This window comes from Lucilia sericata, unplaced genomic scaffold (genome assembly GCF_015586225.1).
Source record: "Lucilia sericata isolate MDLA Ls3-8-SP2 unplaced genomic scaffold, ASM1558622v1 Contig000003F_arrow, whole genome shotgun sequence".
Taxonomy (NCBI): Eukaryota; Metazoa; Arthropoda; class Insecta; order Diptera; family Calliphoridae; genus Lucilia; species Lucilia sericata.
The window spans coordinates 1,555,845-1,562,277 of NW_023994044.1; the positions used below are offsets into that span (position 1 = coordinate 1,555,845).

General features: G+C 29.8%; 1 protein-coding gene across 1 annotated transcript in view; it reads right to left on the reverse strand.

Annotated features, from left to right (window-relative positions):
- Window positions 1-3,057, reverse strand: part of LOC119599654 — a 241,416-nt gene extending 238,359 nt beyond the window's left edge. Inside the window, exon 1 of the mRNA XM_037949528.1 lies at window positions 2,431-3,057. The gene's annotated coding sequence lies outside the window, so the exon portion shown is untranslated. The remainder of the gene's footprint in view (window positions 1-2,430) is intronic.
- Between the last annotated feature and the right edge of the window lie 3,376 nt (window positions 3,058-6,433).

Below are 6,433 nucleotides of genomic sequence, written 5' to 3' on the forward strand. Positions count from 1 at the left end.
AATGTATGATATAAAGAAAATGTGCTTAAATTTTATCTAAATTATTAAGTTTTTTTGTTTGGCTTAACCATTTAAGAAATAATAAGAAAAAAACAACAATTAGAGCTGCCAAACAAGTTTAGGAGTTGGTATTGTATGTATTTGAATCGGAAGTGGAGACTTGCAAAAAATTATTTAAATTAAGACCAGTTTAATTTTTTTTAATGTTTAAAACTTATAGATTAGAAATTAAATACTCATTGATACATATGTATGTACGTAGGTATTTACTCGATTTTGATGAAATTTTTAAGTAAATATTTTAATTGTTTTAGTACGTAACTTTCTGAAAATTATTCTTTGAAAGAAATACAGTGTTAACTAAAGATTAATTCATATTAACAGAATAAAGATTACGAAATTTCTTTCTTTGAATTTCTTGCTCAATATATTTAAGAAAACTTTGAAAAAGTGATTTTAAAAATGTTCTGTAGTATATATTATCATCATATTTAGACAAAAATTTTATTTTATTTTGCAAACATTTTTGAAGTCTCCATCTTTCAGTTATTACCTATATGACGTTTTGAATTGTGATCGTATTTCGAAGTCAATTTCACCCCTAATTAAGAAATTACCAAAAATGCTGCATTCTTAATGAAAACCCATATATAGAAAATGACTCAACAATCGCACCTTCAAATTTAAATTCTTAATCGATCTGAAAATAGCAATTCTACTAAAAAGAAATAAACTATATAGGTACCTATCCGAAAAAGTGATGAGAGGATGGAGCAACAGGCCTACTTAACACGCTTAGACCATATCGTCCCTGATGAATGCTCAGAATGTGTTCATCATACTCCCGATATTTTTAAATGTCCAACCAATCGTACTTCACCTTTTCCAATGGATTTATGAACAAACCTTGGACTGTCAGATATAGAGAAGCAAACTGTTAAAATCAGACCATTATGCGATCTTGCAATGAAAGCATGAAATCCAGAAGCGTAACAGCATGGCCAAGATTTCTGCACAAATTTAATATATGATCGTTAAAGGCTCCAAATTTTAGATTGGCAACTACAATATCCCAGTTGGCGATATTGTGGTTGAGATAGATTCTATTTCTAACAGGGTTGTTATAATGCGCATAATATACATTAAAATGCGAAAACATAATGTTTTGTTTGTTTTATTTTATTCTGAATAATTTTTTAACCATTCCTATTTATTTCTTAAAAATAATTCTAATTTTAAACTAAAACATAATTTTGCTTTGATTTTTTCTAATAAACGTCGGAAAATATGGTCTGTCGACAGTCGCTTAATTTTAATTCGTCGCTCGCTCTTTTTTTTGTGGTTTGTCGACAGATGTTCCAATTGTAATTAAGCTGAAAACCCTGTCTAAAATTTTAAAATGCAGTGTTTAAACTTGCTATTTTGAAATCAAGGAGGAATTGAAGGATTACTTAAATCCGATGGGGATCATTATTAACCACAGAAAAGTAAAAGTTATTACTACATACCTATATAAGTTACTTAAGTTTAGAATATTAATAAGGTTCCGTAACCTCGAGCTGCAGTAAGTTTAATAAATATATGATTTTTTTATGCTGATCTATGTAAAATCGAGCAAACTTTTTGTAGTTGCTGGCTGACATGGTATTTCTAATTTCTTCTTTCGAGTTCAGAACATAACTAATGACAATATTCAATTTGAAATTATTTTGAAACTAAAATTATTATGCGCTCCGTTTAGGGTTAAATCTCCATTTAATAGGTACAAAAATACTAGTAAAATATTTTTGGTTAAAGTAAATGAAATTTTGCAATTGCACAATAGTTACAAACAATTAATAGATGAAACTGGTTTTAAATACCGCAGCAACAGGAACGAACAACAGCAGCAACGACAACAGACAGACGGACAGCTACAACAAACCAGTATTCAAACACTAGAAAATCAACAAATGATCTCGGTTTGTTTTTTATTATTTTTATTTTTTTATTTTATTATTCAAACATCACAACTAAATGCTGGTAAATAAAATGTTATAGAGAAGAGAGGTAAAAACAGAGACTGGTCCAGCTTTATTATTGTTGTTTTATCTGTTTTTTGTTTAAAGGGAAGCAGAAGATGGTGGAGGAGGAGAAGGAAAAGTAGAAAACAAATATACAAAATGAAAACCGGTTACTCAAGATCGCTTATAAAAATAGAATGACTGAGTGGCGGACTGACGACGGTGTATGGATGGATGGCTGTGTGTGCAACAGCATGCAGCAGCAACAGCAGCACGCCTTATTATTAAATGCACTATTTAAATATTTAGCACTCACACATACACACACGAATGCACTTATTGTGCATTTTTCTATACACATATACAAACAAAAAAGTAACACACTCACTCATATTAACATTAGTATTTATTAGTTGAATTTTTTTACCTTTTTATTCCACTAGACTTTTTTTGTTTATTTGTTTGTTTCGTTATTTATTATTGTAATTTTTTTCTCGTTTTTTGTTTTGTTGTAAAGCACATTAATTTAATAATTTTTTATTAAATTTTATTAATATTTTCCTTTTTTGTTTTTTTTTTACTTTGTTATCCACTCATACACTTGTATAGTTGTAATTGTAATAAAATATTATTATTTTGTATTTTATTTAATTAAAATCAAACTAAAAAAATTGCTTGTGCATGCACTTAAATGAACTCTACACCGCATGCAGTTTTCATCAATTCAATTTGCTTTTTTATTTAAAATTGGAGTAAAAGTGCATTTTTTTCTAAATGCTTACAATTCTTATTTTAACTACAACATCTATACAAAACAAATTGAAATTCTTATTAAAACTATTTTTTCTTCATACATGAGTTTGTAGTTGTTGCTTAAGACGCGCACGTTTTTCGTTCGTGAGTCTTGTTGTTGTAGGTAGTGAAGTATTTTCAACAATCACTCCATCTCAAGTATAATTCAAATGAAACTAAATTTTAAGCACCACTGAATCGCACGAATTCTATTTCTCGTTTTATCATTCAACCAACACGACCGGTGTTTACAAAACAACTGACGTTTGTTATAAAAGTTATCAAGCGGCAACCAGGCAGTCAGCCAGACAAGCTATTTTCATTGAATCAACATTAAAAGAGCGCAATGTTAACAAAAATGAGAGTTTATACTTCAAAGAGAGTTAGATGAGAGAATATTTGGCATTTTTATGAAAAATATTTGTATATTTTTTCCATCTGGCAATGCTATTTTATAAATGAGTTCTCTTATTTTCTCTTATTTGTGATAAAATGAGAGTAAATATGTTTGCTTTTAGTTAACATAGTGCATAAATGTTAAATTACACTAAAATTAACATTATTAGCAATGTTAGTATTTTAAAATAACACTGTCTAAAAGTATGCAATACTTTATTCTTGTTTTACTTTGCTGTTTGGTTAAATGTTATTTAACATTCAATAAGAATTTTATATCACAAGAGAAATATAACAATTTTGGTAGAATCATACAATTCGAGCAAATTTTGTAAACAAAACAAACAAAATACATACACACATACTTATGAACATAGCAAAATTTTATTACTTCTTATCAAACTATAAATGTTAATGTTGTAAATTTAAATGAGAAATCAATTCAAATGAATTGTAACTTCTATTTATTAAACAAACATGTAAAACATTGTGAATCCAGAGAGTCTAGAATGCAATTAAATTATGGATATTATGAATGATGGCAAAGTTAAGGCTAAAAATAACCTGTTTATTATTTGCAATATCTTCCCACAGAAAGAAATGCAATGCTGATGAAATTAAGAAATTCAATCAATCGATCCTAACATTACTAAAAACGCACCTTTTGAAATAGTTTTCCAAAAATTTAATCCGAAACAAGCAAGAAAGTACATAAAATCGGGGGAGGCCGATCATACATATGATATAGGGTACCATAGTCATATCACCAGTTATGAGTGTAACTAAAATGTGCATTATTTTTAATAATAAAGCATTTATATTGAATTTTGGCTTAATTTTGATATATTTTTGATGAAAAACTGATTTTCTGAAAGAGGATATATGTATTTATATGGAGGCTAGATTCAAATATGAACCGATCCTAAAAAAAATTTGGAGGTGGATTTTTGTTGATATAAAAGTAATGAGTTTCATTCATCGATATACAAGTGTTTATAAGGTAATTAACTACGTTCATTGCAATTTCAGAGGAGGACCTTGTAAGGGGGCTAGGGTCAAAAAAGGGCCAATCATTACCAAATTTTGCAGTATCATTTATGCTCATATAAAATATGGTTGTGCCTATTTTTGTAATAGTACATTTAGCATAATTATGAGCTCCAAAGCTCAATATGGGGGTCCTGTTGTATGGGGCCAGGTGAAATAATGAATCGTTATCAACCTAAATCAATATGAGCAACATTAAGAAACAACCATTATCTCAAAAAAATTTTGTGATGAAGAAATTGGATTCGTATTAAGCGATGCTCAATCCTTCAGAAAAGTAAACTTTGGTCTCTGGGTTTCGACTTTTTTCAAATTCTGTTGGCCTGTGTAATTTTCTAAGAAAGGATTTAGAAGCTTAATTATTTTGTTTTACATTGATTTAATTTCTAAAAGAAGCATTTTTATATTTAAAAGACAAAAAATTTTATTGAATTATAAAATAAAATTTTAGTTAAAATGTAAATACATTTATTTAATTCAATTGCAACAACAATTAAACAAGAAATAATTAAGTATTAGAAAATCGAATGATTTATTTAAAAAAATTTACGACTGCTTTAAAATCCTTTCATTTATTTTTTTTTAAATTAAAATTTCTAAAAAAGCGAATAAAAATTAAAAGCAAAAAAAAATAAAAAAACATTTTCTATTAATTTGAAAAAATACCTATTTGTATTTAAAAACCAAATTATAAAAAATTAGGTGTAAGTAACGAAATATGCAATACAAATATACGGTTATGAGTAAGATATGTGGAAATAGTTAGTTAGTTAGTTAGTTAGTTAGCTAGTTAGTTAGTTAGTTAGTTAGTTAGTAGTTAGTTAGTTAGTTAGTTAGTTAGTTAGTTAGTTAGTTAGTTTTAGTTAGTTAGTTAGTTAGTAGTTAGTTAGTTAGTAGTTAGTTAGTTAGTTGTGTTCGTTAGTGTTGTGTTAGTTAGTTAGTTAGTTAGTTAGTTAGTTAGTTTTAGTTAGTTTTGTTAGTTAGTTAGTTTTTGTTCGTTAGTTAGTTCGTTAGTTAGTTTCGTTCGTTCGTTGTTCGTTCGTTAGTTCGTTCTTCGTTCGTTCGTTTCGTTCGTTCTTTCGTTCGTTCGTTCGTTCGTTCGTTCGTTCGTTCGTTTCGTTCGTTCGTTCGTTTCGTTCGTTCGTTCTTCGTTCGTTCGTTAGTTCGTTCGTTCGTTCGTTCGTTCTTCGTTCGTTCTTCGTCGTTCGTTTTCGTTCGTTGTCGTTCGTTCTTCGTTCGTTCGTTCGTTCGTTCGTTCGTTCGTTCGTTCGTTCGTTCGTTTTCGTTCGTTCGTTCGTTTCGTTCGTTCGTTCTTCGTTCGTTCGTTCGTTTCGTTCGTTCGTTCGTTTTCGTTCGTTCGTTCGTTGTTCTTCGTTCGTTAGTTGTTTTTGTTCTTCGTTCGTTCGTTAGTTCGTTTCCGTTCTTAGTTGTTCTTTTTTAGTTCGTTCGTTCGTTTGTTAGTTTGAGTTGTTCTTGTTCCTTACATCCGACAATACACTAGGCCTTATCGGGCTGGCCTGTTGTACGTTCCTTAACCAGTGTCTCAGGTGGGAATCAAACCCACCACACCCGGTCTACCTGACTAGAATACTAACCACTAACATACCGGAGGCCACAAATCGATAATTAAATTCGTTAAATTGTCTGAAATGGATAAATACATATCTCACGTGTCCATAGGACGTTCAGCAAAAAATATTATATTGCTTATTTTCGGTTGCCCTGGTCATTACATAACGCAAGAATGGCATAAATCAGAAAAAGAAAAATGGCTTTAAATATTTTATGACATTTTACTATTTTTTTAATGAAGTGATGTAACGTAGTCCTCACCTAGAACATCACAATATTAAATGTAGTGTGTAGTGCAGGCTATGGACCATATTGTTTTAAAAGAAATAAACATGATCCATGCCTGCATTAAATTGGACTACTAAACGGAACATGTACACCAATAATGTTCACAGAGAAAAAAAGGTCCACAAATATTCCCTATAGTTTGTTTGGTATTGAAAATGGGAAATATCGGTTCACGTTTTCGGATAGCCCCCATACAAGTGTACCCCGGGCATAACTGTTTTAAAAGTAGGTACGAGTATAGCTAAGAAATTCGACACAAGTAAGTTTCTTGAGAGCCAAAATCTCTCTACTACATTTTATGTGGATCGGTCCATAATTGACTCTATCCCCCATAT